Here is a 15,547-nt window from a genome sequence, read left to right as displayed (position 1 = left end):
GACTTTCGTAAAGCTTTATTTTCATTGTTAAGCTATGCACAAAATATTGGATGAATTTTGAGGTTACGATTTTTATTAATACTCTTTCGTATCCATCACATTCCAAAAGAAATGTAGCAGAAGTTTAATTATTGCTAGTGATTCACTGACCACTTTTTTCCTGTTTACTTTACCTAGTTTTTCTATTTTCATTTTTGAACTTCACACAAATAATAAATGAAATGCAATACTTATGTATGCAATATATTGACTTTAAAATAAATTGCATGCAATTTCTTGCACGTCGTCTTGTGTCATGTCAAGCGGCGTTTAGACTTGCCGTCTTCTGTTGGCTAATTTTGAGATGAGAGCTTCAATGATTTATTGAATCAAAGGCTTTCTCCAGATACTCATCTTAGAATATAATGGTAATGAAATCCAAACAATCCTTCGATATCTTTTCCTCGAAGTTTTCATTCTTGCAAATTGTTTGAAGGATATATTTCTTGGTGAAACATTTCATGTTATTCAGATCGATTTAAAGTTAATGTTATGAAATTTTGAGGTGAAAGTTTCAAACAAACAAACTGATATTACCATCATTGTCGAAGTATGTTCTTTTTTAGCTTCTGTAAAGGAAATCCAAATAATCTTCAATTGAAATCCGCTCTTTAAAGTTTTGAAAATCTTTGTAAAATTGTTTGAAGTATTTATTTTTTAGTTAGCGTACTACTAATAATATCGAAATTTAGTTCCTCTGAAGTGTACAAGCGAAATTTTATGCATTCAATCAATAAATATAAGTACATAACAAGGCAATTTATAACCCATATACAAGCGATTAACGAAAACTATGAGCTTAAAGAAAATAAATGTTATTTTCTTTATATTTATAGATTTGATTGATATTAATGTCTTTCAGTAATAATTGATATTTGCTTAAGATGATTTAAGCTAGTTAATTATTAGAAGGGACAACAATAAAAAACTATTTTCTTGTTATTTCAATTGGAGTTTGATTTTATTAAGATTCATTACTTTAAATTGTTAAATAATGTATTCATGTGCATCAAAATAAATAATTATTATATTCGTTAATATAGATGCGCCATCCGGCTTAAATCATAAAAAAACATCTTTGGGAGCAGATCAAGTTTTGGTTTTTACAAAGAAGGCGAAATTAGAACTTCAGAGTACGATAATATAAAAAATTTATATTCGAAAAATTTTAAATTTGCTTGCGAAATGGACTTTTCGATATACAATATCGGTTAGCCCGAACCATAATCAATTCATTAAATTTCAAAATAAAAATTTCTTATGTGTTTATGATTGTAGTTTAGTCCCAGTTAGCCTTGTGACATGCGAGAACTAACTGTGATTTATACTTTTTGGATTAGACATCTTTTTTTTTGGGAAGGAGCTTTGGCGATAGAAGACGTTCAGGGCGGACTTGAAAAACCACATCCGCTGAAGATGAACGTATTGTATTGTTCAGTAAACATGATCGATGACTCACGGGCCCAGAGATAGCAGCTCAGATTTGGAAGGGTGGTAATGTAGAAGCCTTTCCCCCCTCTCCCTCTCTTGGTTGTAAGCAAGTCAAAGGAAGAACGGATCCATGTATAATTCCGACTGTAAAACACGGTGGAGGTACAAGATCTCGGCATGCAACATTATGAGTTTGATGCCATTTTTTGCGTGCAAGCTGCAATTCTAGGTAGAAATGTGTTTCTGATCTGCTGATATTTCGTTTCTTGCCAAACTTTTTCAATTTGTCTTATGTTTTATTTACCTTGGGAGTTTTTCAAATATTTCCTCATCCATAATCAAATTTTGACAAGTGACAACCATGATGCAATAGCAAGACACTTGTTAAAGCGATTCTGATACTGCAAGAAATTGCATGCAAATGTACCAAAACAAAATAAAAATATCTTATTAGCATCCAGTCTTCACCACGACACGATTGAGAAAGAATCCGTGCATCAATAGAAGTAGTCACCCTTTATAACATGACAAAAGGTGGAGTTGATACTCTGGACCAATTTTGTTCGTTATACAATGTGACAGGAGGTGGCCCATGGTAATTTTCTATTCAACTATGAACGTAGCAGGTGTAAATGCAAAAATAATATACAATTCTTACAACAATGATAAAAGTATTAGACGCAGACAGTTTTTGAAAACACTTGCCTTATCATTATTAGACGAACACTTGAAAAGAAGATCAGCAGCTCAAAATGTACAACTGCGAGTAAAAAATAGACGTCAAATTGCCAAATATGTCAACTGCTACGAAAAAATAGGGTGTTAAGTGTAAAAATGAAAATACTATTGTAAAAAGTTTCATACATTTTCACGCCTGAAACACGTTAATATTTATTGTGATCAATGTTCGAATCAATTATTTTTTCTATTATTTCTAGTTTGTTTTAGGATTACTTTATATGTTCCGTTTAAAAAAATGCATATTTCATTAGTTGTTGAATAAATATTTTTAAGAATAAAAAATGTTTTTTTTTGCATGTAGGGTTGTACAGAAGTGTGAAAAAGAATATTAGAATAATATATTATCGAAGTGTATTCACACATACGTGGGATATCTATAAAAATACATATTTACTTATCGGGTCTGGTGAACAGGGCGCTATCATATTTGAATTCAAAAGAAGCGCTACCACCGCAGGGTTAATGTAGATGGTGTTTACTTCGGGCAAGATTATAATCATATTTCTGTGTCTCACAGTATATAGCAGCAGCCTCGTATAAACCAATAGCCTAATTTACCCTAAAGCTATTGTTGCACCACGTCAAATTAATACATTTCGACACACTATATTATCTTTACCCTTCGAACATATTTCTTGTTATTTGATTCTATTTGATAAAATAAATCTAAATAAATACGGAAAAATTTTGACACAATATTACCTATATTTATATAAGGTTTAACAAGTTTTCTAATATATTATATTGCAACTATTAGAAACTAATAAAATTTAAGACAGTTACTAAATTTTTATTACGATTAGCGATATTGTCGATTAATATTAACAATCTAAATAATGGCATATATTGTATCTATATATATTGCTAAATTCGTTTTTTGCCTAACTAACATCTTATCGAATGATTCAATTTGATATTTCATTTCAAAGTTTTCAATACTTAAAATTGGAATAGATATTCACTTTCAAAGCTCTAGTCACAGAACATACTCAATAAGAAAACACAAATTTAGTTCAGCCACTAACTAATCGTGGCGTTAGTGTAATAAAAATATGTCATTACTGTCAATGTCAATTGTCAAGATAAATAATCATTTGTTAAAATTTCCCAAACATTTTCCTCAGTTGTGTTGTAAATGGGAAAATTTTTGTAAAATTCAATGTTCAACATCAAATTATCGTTTGTGTGAAAATCATTTTCTGGAAAGTAATTTTACAAATTTCAATATAAAAACATTTAAAGTATAAATATCAAAGTTAAGTCAAAGATAGCTGGCGCGAATCATGAGTGTGGATCCGTTCGTAGTTCAGTACATTTGGTGAGTTTCTTGAGGCATTTTAATAATCTTTTTGTGTAGCCAAATGTAAAACGAGTAGACATTGTATTTGATAGATATGATGACATAATTATTGTTTTTATTTTTCCTGTTCAATTGGACATTCTTTCTAAAACACTCGTTATAATGATACAAAAATATGACCAATGGACCAATACGTCTCCTGGCAATATTCAGAATCATAATCTGCATGCTTATCTGAATTCAAAACCATCCATCGAATCGCGGTCACATTTCGCATACTCAACTACATCAACCGCCTGGTCTATGTTGTGATGGTTCGGGATCGATTCTTAATGAAATTTTCATTTAAAAGTACAGGGCCATACAATTATTATGAATATTTATTTGAATGAATTAATAGAAATATCAAACTCATCAAGTAACAAGATGTTTTCATCAATTTTTCAGTTCATCTTTACTTCTAAATAATTATTATATATTATAGTGCGTTTTGGTGTGAAAATATTATGATATATAATGTATGAAAATTATAAATAGAATAGAAAAGAATTATACATATACATTAATTTAAATAATGTTTTTAAACGAGCAAATACGTGAAACAAATTAGTAATGATATAGTGTTATTATTGCTAGTCTTTTGTTGTAGTTTGAAACGTTTTCATTCTCCTATATTTTCTATATTTAGAATTTTATGATTCTGATTATTACACGACTCTTCTATAAATTCTTGAATAATAAAATAAAATAAAAAATAGTGCATTCAAATTCTATTTCCCTTCACTCTCCTCCAAATATTTACATAACATATCAACCGCTCCAAATCAACAACTTCCATTTATTCAACATTTGTGTTGCATTAGCAGGTTGACTAGTTTGAAAACTCGCCACCAGGCTATTAGTGGAGGGGTTGTTCGTTCAGCTTCTGGCTCGGCTCTACTAGTGGACTGTTCTAAGTTTGTATTCGATTCTGTTTTCAAGTCTTTTTGGCCGTTGTTGCCGTTGTTTAAAGCTGGTGATGTCATCGTCAAAATCTGAAACATAACATAATAGATAACGTTTGATATTCTGGTAATTTTGAGAAAATATTCATTAGTTTAGTATAGAAAGAACCACAAATCAAATATCAAAGATATTTGTTCACCGTATTGAAACACATTCCTATCAATCAATCAATAAATTTCTTGGTTGATAGATTTGGAGGACCTATCCTCCATTGAATCCGTTTTCTCTCGATCCGACCCGATTGCTTCCGACCAAATACAAGCATTTTAACACAGGCTCCTACAGTCATTCTCTTCTCCCAACCAGATCCCATCCAATAACTTTCGATCACTCCCAATTCGACGGCCGTTGAAACGTGTTGCCCCAACAGTGCAAATATGCCAGAAGAATGGAAAATGGCTATAGAGGTTTATCTGTAACTAATACCATAAGTAGATTCTATGGAAAATTAATAAAAGATCTCATGGATATACCAAGAAGATGAGGAACAATGTGGATTTTGTGCGGGAAGATGTGCTCTGCCTAAAGTCATAAAGAAAAAAAGAAGAAAGAAATATAGTAAGATAACTTAAGCATTACAAAATTAGAGGAAATACTCCAAGAAACAACTTTAAATTATACCCTTGTGAAAGCTATTCAGAATATATATACACATATATAAACTTGTATAAAAATAGGTAATAAACTATTAGACCCATTTAAAATTGACAAAAGTCTGCGACGAGGATGCTGCATCTCTCCTACGTTTTTCAAGATATATTTGACAAAAGCACTCTCTCAGTGGAACAAAAAATGCAGAGGAATGGCCATAGAGATTGACGACGTTACTTACTTCCACACACTACAATTCGCCGATGATCAGGTGATAGATGCAACCCGAAAAGAGGATATTGATAACATAGTGAGAAAACTTGGAGAAGAGTACGAAAAATGAGGTATTCAAATCAATAATATACTAACACAATATCTCTGCTTTGATGAAGAGACCACGGATCTGGAAAATCTGGAAATTAATGAAACAATGTGATAGCTATAGACATTTAGGCGTAAATTTTGATGAAGAAGGGACGGATGACATCGGAATAACATCGAGAATAAACAAGGTAAAACTTGGAATTTTATTAAGTACATAAAACAATGCTGATAATAAATATATCGTTGCTATGTAAATGTTACGATGTATTATGATTACTATATGATAATCCAATGAAATCATTTAATTTGGGTCGATCTGATTAAAGACATCCAATCATTACAACATTATACTTAAAACAGATCCCATGGGATTTCACTTTATCACGTTGTCTGGATACATATTAATTTATTTCGATTTTGATGTTTAATATTTCAAAATGTCACGATTTGGTTGTAATACTGACGAGAATATTAATCAAATTGTAGAAACAATACGAAAATTATATTTTATAATTAGCAAAAAATTTTCTCTCGAACATGATAAATTTTCAAAAATTTTATAACAGATTTCGAAAGCTTGTTGCTTATAGGCAATAGATATCCGCCTACCGCGTCGCTCTATTGTCTATAATATTGATTTTTCCGTGCTTGCATTATTTTTCCACGTGAGCCGAAGAATTTGTCACGCGCGCACAGAAAAATCTTTATTTCCAGACTCCTAATGAACTCTAATATATTAAAGAGAGAGAGAGAGAGAGAGAGATGATTTATTGTCAAAAATTTTTTATAATTTATAGACCAAAGCTTGTAAAAACTAAAAAACAAACATAGAAATAACAAAATAAAGATACAAATAAAATAAAACTTCAATATACAGAAGAAAATAATAACAAAATAAGTAACAAAATAAAATTCTCGTGTCACAATGTTAGTTACCGTACCCCTTCGAAACGGTTTAATGGACTTGAACAGGAAATTTTATAGGCATATTCAGTAGGTCTGCTTATCGGCCTATACCTATTTTTCGTACTCCTAAATGTTAAGTTTGGTCGACCCATTAATTTTTTAAATTTTTTAGATGAAATTATTCGTTTTCATTTTTTCATGGTACAGCATTTAAAAAGACAATTTTTTTGGCAAGATTTTTATTTTGTCATGTTCATATTACTATCAATTTTTCACCCTTCTACGATCAACCCCTATTTTTCTATCACAATTTTCACTTTTTTTATTTTAACTATAGTTCGGTAATATAATAATTGTGGTACGATTATTTCTTATTCAGAATTTATAATTTCAAGATCCTTTAATTATGTTTTTTTTCTAAATTTAATTTGATATTTCACCCTAGCCGGTGGATAACTGATCAACTATCAATCGATCAGTTATCTCCGCCACGTGTCTACCGTTCTCACCTCTTATCCAGCACACATCTCGTAGTATGGATGACAATGAAGCCGATCTCCTGTTTCACTCAATTTTCGGCCATTTTATTGGCTTTATTCGTGTATCAATCGTAGCAGTTACTGTTATACATATCATTTTGATTTTTTTGTGAAACTAGCATGTTAACTTTAATCGTAAATTTATCATTAAATTAATTATTTATTGACAGTTTTCATTCTCATGTAAATAAAGCTTGCTGTAAGCTCCCGCAATTTTCGTACCTGTACATATTGTACTTAACATTTTTTGCAAAAAGTTATAAATCAAAATAAATATAAGTATTTTATTATTGTGAAAGGTAAGTCAAATAATAAGCAAACGAATACAATATTAAGTCACTTTTTTTCACCAATAAGTTTTTTAACTTGATTAATTTTATGTTCTATGTCACCAATGCCAGCATGACGCAAAGGGACTAATAATGCCAGCATGACGCAAAGGGACTAATTTGACTCGTAGAACAATCAAATCTAGAGTCATGCAAGATATAAGAGTTACGTACGTAGATGTATAGTGAACAGACGTAGAGAAATTGACCAACAACGCCAGCAAGTTCTTTCAGCATTTAGATCAGATTTATTTCTTCGACTAACAATCCAGTAGGAGCCTGAGGTTGAATATTACGCTTCTTCCAAAGTGGTTAGGATTGGACAACTGTATGTGGCATATTCTCGCATAATAATTGATAGTAAAAATATGAATAATGAATAATTATAATTGATGTTTAGATAGCTATCAAGAATTGTAATTCATATTCACAACTTTGATAAAAAATAATCTGTTAACCTATATAAAAAATACTTTCATTGTCTACAATGCTTTCAATTATATGTACATCCCTTCATACTCACACACACACACGTACTTTCCCGTGAGAAGAGCCTGTCCCTCTAGGCATCCACCCCCGGATAAATCCACGAGTGGATGCGAAGAAGGACATTCCACCATCCCCTGTCATTTCGACAGGTCCTCATCCTCTTTCACGTCGGAGTTTCGCGCGTAGACTCCTTCCTCTCCCCTGAGTTCTAGGGGAGATTCTGGGATGTCATATCTTTTTGTTAAGAGATTAGCCTGTTGGCTATACACTCTTGGCTTCTTGATCTGGACGTCTTAATGTGTGTCCTTCATACTTATAGTAGCTATATATAATTTATATGGCAAAACAAACATTTGCCGGATCAGCTAGTATATATACTAATTATGGATGTTTTGTGAAAATTCGCTGTGTGTACTCTTCATTGGTCGATTCTCATTGGACTGGCCTAAAATGATGTGTTTTAGATGCGACATGTTCATAATTTAAGTAATCGATATGACCTAATATTATACAGGGTGTTTCTATATTCGACCGACAACGGTCTACCACAGAGAAATCTCAATAAATGATTAATTTTGATATAGGAATACGAACCCTTACGGGGCCTAGTTGCCGAGATATATGGTGTTAAAATTTTTTAAATCAAAAATTTGCCATAGATCAAGAACGCCTTTAATTTTTTTTTCAAATTTCGTGACCAATATGTTCCTTAATGAAGTAATATTTTGACGTAAACAAATTTTGGAAAAATTTAACCAGTGGCGCGCTGTCAGGGTTAGTTGTCACTTTTATTTTTTACGCTACTGGGGCAAATTATTTTTCTAATTTTGTGTTAAATTGCCTTATTATTTTTAGTTAGAAAACTAATAACCTTTTATGGAGCAAAAATAAACGTTGTAATGTAGAAATTGGCCTCTAAATAAAAGTCTGCAGGTAATTAAATTACTACTCAATATTTCTGTGTCATATTTCTGTTAGTTCGTGACACTTTGTGTATTTGACACGATATTGGTAAATTAAATCATAGAATTTTAAACTAGTTTTACATTGATTTTGTTGTTATAAAATGAATTTTTCATTTAAAGAGTTGACCGATATGTTGATGATTTATGGGGAAACTCGAAAAAATGAATGGCAGCTCGTTTATACCAACAAAGATTTCGCAATCGTCGAATTCCACATCATTGTACTCGTATATTTGTATTTTAAGAAGGCTGAAAGTAACCGGAAACTTGTTAATTGAAAGAAATAATGCTGGAAAGCAACGTACAACAAGGACTGTGCATCTGGAAGAGAAAATATTAAATAATATTATTGAAAGGCCATCTTTAAGTACTCGAACTGTCGGTCACGCTTTAAGAGTGGACCATTCTACTGTTTTGAAAGAACAAGTGTTACACCCATACAAATTGGCCACTGTTCAAGCATTAGAACCTAGAGATTTTCAGGTGCGTATGGAATTTTCAAACTGGTATTTACAAAAGTGTCGGGAAAATCGAAATTTTCCTAAATATGTGTTGTATAACGACAAGGATAGATTTACTAGGGAAGGAATTTTCAACTGTAGAAATAGTCACGTTTGGGATGAAGAAAATCCGCACTTTGTTTGTGAAAAGGGACATGACTGGAGATTGCTTAATCGAGCCTTACATTTTACCAAATAAATTAAATGGAGCAATTTATATGCGCTTTCTGGAAGAAATGTTGGATGATTTGTTGGAGAATGTATCGTTAAATATTAGACAACACATATGGTTTCAACACGATGAGGCAACTGTTCTTTTTGCTGCAGCGGCAAGAAATTATTTAAATAGATATCTCAGAGAAAAATGGATTGGTCGAGGTGGACCCAATTGTTGGCCTCTAAGATTACCTGACTTAAATCCTGTCGATTTTTTATATGAGGCTATATAAAGTCCTTAGTGTACGAAACAATCATCGAGTATGATAGCTAGAATTCAAGCTGCGGCAGAAATCATCAATTCAATCCATATTCATTCTCAAAGACACGTTTTTCAAGAACAAAACGGGGTAATAAGTGTATTGAAGTGTATTTGATTATGAATAATTTTTATTTGTTTTCAACTACTTACGATTAATCATATTTCGAAATTAAACGAATAATTTATCAATTTGTAAATTACTTACGTGCTTGCAGACTTTTGTTTAGAGACAAATTTCTACAACAGCGTTGATTTTAGCTCCATAAAAGGTTATTAGTTTTTTAACTAAAAATAATCAGGCAATTTAAAACAAAATTGAAAAAAGAGTTTGCTCCAGTGGCGTAAATAATAGGGGGATAAAAGTGACAACTAATCCTGACAGTGCGCCACTGGTTAAATTTTTCTCAAAATTGCTTATGTCAAACCAAGGAGCACCAAATTTGTAAAGAAAATTTAAAGGCAATATTGATTTATAGCAAATTTTTGATTGAATATTTTTAATACCCTATATCTCAGCAACTAGGTCCTGTAAGGGTTTGTATTCCTGCATCAAAATGAATCATTTATTGAGATCTCTTTGTGGTAGAGCGGTCGAATATAGAAACACCTTGTAGAAGCGCCCACATTTATCTGGTTACCTAACTGCAGTTACGTAATTAACATCGATTTAAAACCACTATCACTTTTTATTATTAGCCATTCTATCATCCGAGTGGTATTGAATTTACTATTTGATGGTCAATTACAAATCATTTTAAATGCGGTATTATGTACTATTATGTACGACGTGAAAAAAAAAAAACTGAAACAGGTCGATTTTTATTCCTAAATTGACAATTTACATTATGAGAATCTTAGGGATGGGTATCGGTAGACAAAACATCGATGTTTACCATCGATGTTTTTTCATTTAGTGAACATCGATGATTGAAAATCATGGGAAGAAAATCATCGATGTTTTGAAACATCGTTGTTTTCCTAAAAGAACAAAAAAGTAATAAAAAAACAATTAAGATCATATTAACATGAAAATATGAAATAAACGTTGTAAATTAACTGATTTTTCTGTTTGTAGATTAACTGATTTTGGGTAACAGCTGATAAGTAAATACAAGTTTTTGTTTCTCTAAAATTCATTGGTAAATAAAATCCTGAAGTAAATTTTTAAAGTCGAAAACGAAACCCAATTATTTTTAATATATATTTAGCTGTATTACCTAATTAAAAATCATCTGTAATTTTTCACTCATTATTACAAAAAAATAATTAGGAGAAAAACAAGATTATGACCTTCAAAACAAACTTTTCTAAAAAGAAATAAATTTTACAATTTAAGTTGTGATAATAATTAAAAACAAAAAAAAATAATACAGAGCAATAGATCAATTGATATCAAAAAGTAAATTAGGATCACATTCTGCAGTAATTTTTACCGATAAAATCTAACCTGACTGTGTTATTGTTAATTATACAGAGTGAATTTTATGTATGGAACGCCTCAATTATCTCGGAAACGACTTGTACATTGATAGGTTTTGTTTTATAAACGATGTTTTTTACGTGACCCCATAGGAAATAGTCTAAAGGATTCATGTCGGGTGATCGCGGGTGCCATTAGATAAAACCACGCTTTCTAATCCATCTTCTAGGAAACACATTATTTAGGTATTGCCTCACCACACACGGATAGTGAGTTGAGGCAAATGTAATTGAAAATACTTACTTGGATTTGGATATATCCGAGCCAACTCAGGTTTTTTCTAATTTTTCTAATAATTCTAAATACGCCGGGCCATTTAAGTTACCCTCAATGAAAAAGGGACCAAATATTTTGTCGCCTATTATTTCAACCCATACGTTCAGTTTTTCGGGATATTGGGCGTGGGATTCACGCATCCAACGAGGATTGTTACGTGAACAGTATCTACAATTATACTGATTCACGTTTCAATTAATACAAAAAGTGACCTTATCGCATTTTTTTATCATTAGGTTTGCAAACTCTTCACGTCTATAAAAATCGTCATCTGACAACTCTTGAACCAACGTTACTTTGTATTAATGGAATTTATTATCACGTAAAATTTTCATTACAGATATTTACGATATAGCTAAAACTCCGAAATTATGGCATTTAGGTATAGATGAAAAATAATAAGTATTTCTTCGAAAAGCGAAAAATATACAGGGTGATCTATTTGAAATAACAAAGTTCATTATTTTTCTCGAAAAAGGAAAGATATGACAACAATGTAAATACTACCATATCACAAGACCCTTATACACATAAATAAATAAAAATCGTTTCGAAGAGACGATTGAAGCGTTCCATACATCAAACTCACTCTGTATAGTCATCTATCATGTGTATCTATGTATTAGAGAAAATGTACTTAGTAGAATAATAATCAATAATATTCTCGTTAAGCCTCTACTTAACCTTTGGGATGCCTAGGATACTGATGTGGACATCTTCGTTGAACGTCTGATTCATTGTTTTATTTGTCACGTCATCATCATCATCACATTTAAATATTTCAAGATATTACATGGTAAAGTATCAAGCAGCGGATGAGTGAATCCCCGATTTGAGCGAGCCTAACGGGGGATGATGTTGATGATATCAAATAATCTGACAAATGTCTATTGAGATAAAAATGATAGTAATCCTATTAATTATAAAGCTCAGTCAGAGAATTGTACAACGTGTTGAGTAGAAAAAATATCACCTATATAGAATGACCCTTTACATACTTTTCTCATTCAATTTTTATTTGGATTTGTTAGAAGTAGCAATAGCATTGGGTACCAAACGAAAACTGTACGGCAAATGACCCATCAATTCGATGTTTTGACTGTTCAAAGACTTTTTTGTTTGAATTGATGTGTGAAATCTCGCATTGTCGTGGAGGAGAATGATTATTTTTCTGCGATTGGTTTCCCTGATTATTTCGAACACTTCTGGCAAATAAATGCTGGTGCACCATTCAGAATTGACCATCTAATGGAACGATGGCGACATGCCCAGTTATTGCGAAAAAACAGGCCAAAAAACAACTTTTGTTGGATTTGGCTCGTCTTGGAAGACCCGAACAATCGACTTTTGTTTAGTTTCGGGTTCATATGCATAGATGATAACGTGTTTTCTTTGCACCTATTGCCACGAGCTTTTTTTTGAGCGATTGTCAAATTTGTTCATGAAATATTCGATGTAGGCTAGTTGGAACTAATGCCCAATTGTGCCCCAATCCTACAGTATGTAATATGACGATCTTGCAATATCAGTTTACGCACAGCATCGATGTTTTCTAGCACAACAGTCGATTTTGGACGATCTTTATTAAATTAATCCTGTAGCTAAGTGCGACCACGGTTGAAAACTGTAGTTGGTTTGATCTGCATCGATAGAAAATTAATGAACGAAAATTATCGCTATTTAATTCCATTTTTTGACCAAGATGAAAGTTTCAACTGTCTGAAAACAACTTAAATAACACACAAATTATGGTGGCAATGTCCGATTTGACATATTCACATCAGTGTTGCCATATCTCAAAACTTGAGTAGCCACCCTAATAGTAGACAACTCTTTCTGACGTTTTTTGGAACTTACATTTTGACTTATGTTTAGAACAATAAATTTTATGCGATAACAGGAGTTTTAAAAACGAAAAGTATTTCAAGGTTTCCTTAAAAATAAAATAAACGTGATTCTATCTTTAGATTAAACATTATTCAATCAATAAACGAATGAAAGCTTGGCCTACTATTTAGATAATAGCAATAAATTTGTTGATATAATCACCACAATAAAATTCAAACAATTGCAGATAGATTGATTGGACAAGAATGAAGTTCATACATATTGTGAAACTTTGTTAATATTTTGAGTAATCTCATCTCGTACTTCTTGCTATAAATGAAACTGTTTGTTGATTTCACTAAAACCTATCTTGGAAATCACAAGTTATGATGTCATAAGCAGTTCTAACTTTAATTATTGGAGTATTTTGGATTATATAGCAAAACAAAAGCAGTTTCATTAAAACATAGCGGTCAGAATCCCTATAGAATCGATATTAATTCGGAAGGATTTAAAACGTTCGTTCCATTACGGCAAATTTATGGAAAGGGAAATTTTTATGTGTAGTTCGTTCCAATATATTGACTTCTATAAGAATGCCTGATTATGTAGTTGGTAATCCCAATCAGTACAGTTACCTAGAACCTAGTACAAACGAAAACATATTATGAGGGCTGCTACTTAAGTTTTTAAGATATGGCAACACTGATGTTAATATCTCAAATCTGACATTGTTTTCTTAAAGTTTGACATTTTTAGTGATGAACGAATTCAGAACATTTTGTCATACAAGTACTATTTGAGTTTTTTAAAATATTGAATTATGTTAGTCTACAGTTCTGAAGGTAGCTGATTGAATAATTGTTTGGTAGATTAGAGATGGGATTGTTAAGTACATGTTCAAATTCTTTCTTCTATGAGGGTAACTATGAATGGGTCTCTCAGTCGAGTTGTGAATTTGTTTGCGAACCAAACAAATGGATTCGAAAATGAACAGAGCGGGGATAGTTAAAATGTTGTATTTTTCAAAATAGAATTCGCAAAGCGTTCTACTACATAAACCATAAATGTAACGAATACCTCTTTTTGTAATTTAAAGATAGTTTCGACGAGGTGCAAATTACAAGACCCACAGAGTAGTAAGTTGTTAAAGCAGTACGACAATCAAGCTGTTCAGACACAGATATTAGAAAAGCAAAGAATGTTGTAAGACTATTAAAGGGCACCGTCAATATGTAGATCAAGAAACATTGTTGAGTTGATGTGTTCAAATCACATATTTTGGAGTTAACTCAATCGGAATTGTATCGATCTTAATAGAGACTATTTTGAAAAACGATAAAGCCATATCAAAATATAAATATTTGTTTTTATTTGTCTATTTTAAAACTTAAAGCTTTCGTATTAAAATAAATTGATCCAAAATAATCTCCTATGAAATACTCCTGCAATCAATTTCTCTCAATATTTGGTAAAGTTTTGTCACTATCAATATCTAGTAAAAGAAGGTATTTTTATTTGACGAGTCAGTTCTTTATTGGTACTGTTTATATTAATATGTTTTCTTCAAGCTGACGTTTCTGGTGCTTCTATGACATTTTGGAAAGTATGGTGGAGTCAACTGATCATGATCTGCATGTTCAGAAACTAACCCGCACACTTTCATTGTTGTACGGAAACCGATCGAGTTAATGGGGTCGTAGTCATATCATATGATTCTTTCTACCTTATTAGACCAATGAGTAAATGCGATCAGTTGACGGGATGTTCCGTCTATGATTTTCTGAACTTTGAAAATTATTTATTCCCTTTAAATGGCTGTCCACTATTAATTTTCCTGAGCAACGTCATTGATAGGTTACTGAGGTCGGCGGATTTTGTAATTTTCGGTATTTTAGCATGAAAATAGCTTTTTAGTATTAAGCTTTAGTGCATAATCCATGTGAGGGGTTAAATAATTGATCATTGCTCAAAATAATTAATAATTATCTAAATCTACAACCCGGGTTGTAGTTCTCGAAAAGTCCTTCTGTAATACTTCTATTAATTTTTCAAAGTTTCCGGTCATATTTGAACACACTACGAAAGACTCTATTTTGGAACAAATAATGCTAAACATTCTTTTATAGAAATTCTCCGTCATTTATTTATGATATTATTGAGGTTCACTTCTTAGGACATAAAAATTATACAGTAGAACTTCATAAGACAAAGATCAAGAGGAAACGTTAAATAATTTGAGTTAGATGTTTTTACTTACTAAGGGCTTAAGTTATAGAGTTTTCATTGGTTTTTTTTTCTTCGACGTTCGGTTATGAGCTTTGTTT

At 31.6% G+C, this 15,547-nt stretch overlaps 1 protein-coding gene and 2 long non-coding RNA genes across 3 annotated transcripts in view; 2 read left to right on the top strand and 1 right to left on the bottom strand.

Annotated features, from left to right (window-relative positions):
* LOC130897384 (rap1 GTPase-activating protein 1) overlaps window positions 1–15,547 on the top strand; it is an 848,316-nt gene that overhangs the window by 25,289 nt on the left and 807,480 nt on the right. The window lies entirely within an intron of this gene.
* Window positions 178–15,547, bottom strand: part of LOC130897388 (uncharacterized) — a 34,097-nt gene continuing 18,727 nt past the window's right edge. The window contains exon 2 of the long non-coding RNA XR_009059695.1: window positions 178–4,545. This is a non-coding gene — a long non-coding RNA (uncharacterized LOC130897388). The remainder of the gene's footprint in view (window positions 4,546–15,547) is intronic.
* LOC130897390 (uncharacterized) lies at window positions 8,505–9,826 on the top strand. The gene is made up of 2 exons (XR_009059697.1): window positions 8,505–8,627; window positions 8,780–9,826. It is a non-coding gene; the product is annotated as an uncharacterized LOC130897390 (long non-coding RNA).

This window comes from Diorhabda carinulata, chromosome 8 (assembly GCF_026250575.1).
Source record: "Diorhabda carinulata isolate Delta chromosome 8, icDioCari1.1, whole genome shotgun sequence".
Lineage (NCBI taxonomy): Eukaryota > Metazoa > Arthropoda > Insecta > Coleoptera > Chrysomelidae > Diorhabda > Diorhabda carinulata.
This window is presented reverse-complemented; position numbering and strand designations above follow the sequence as displayed.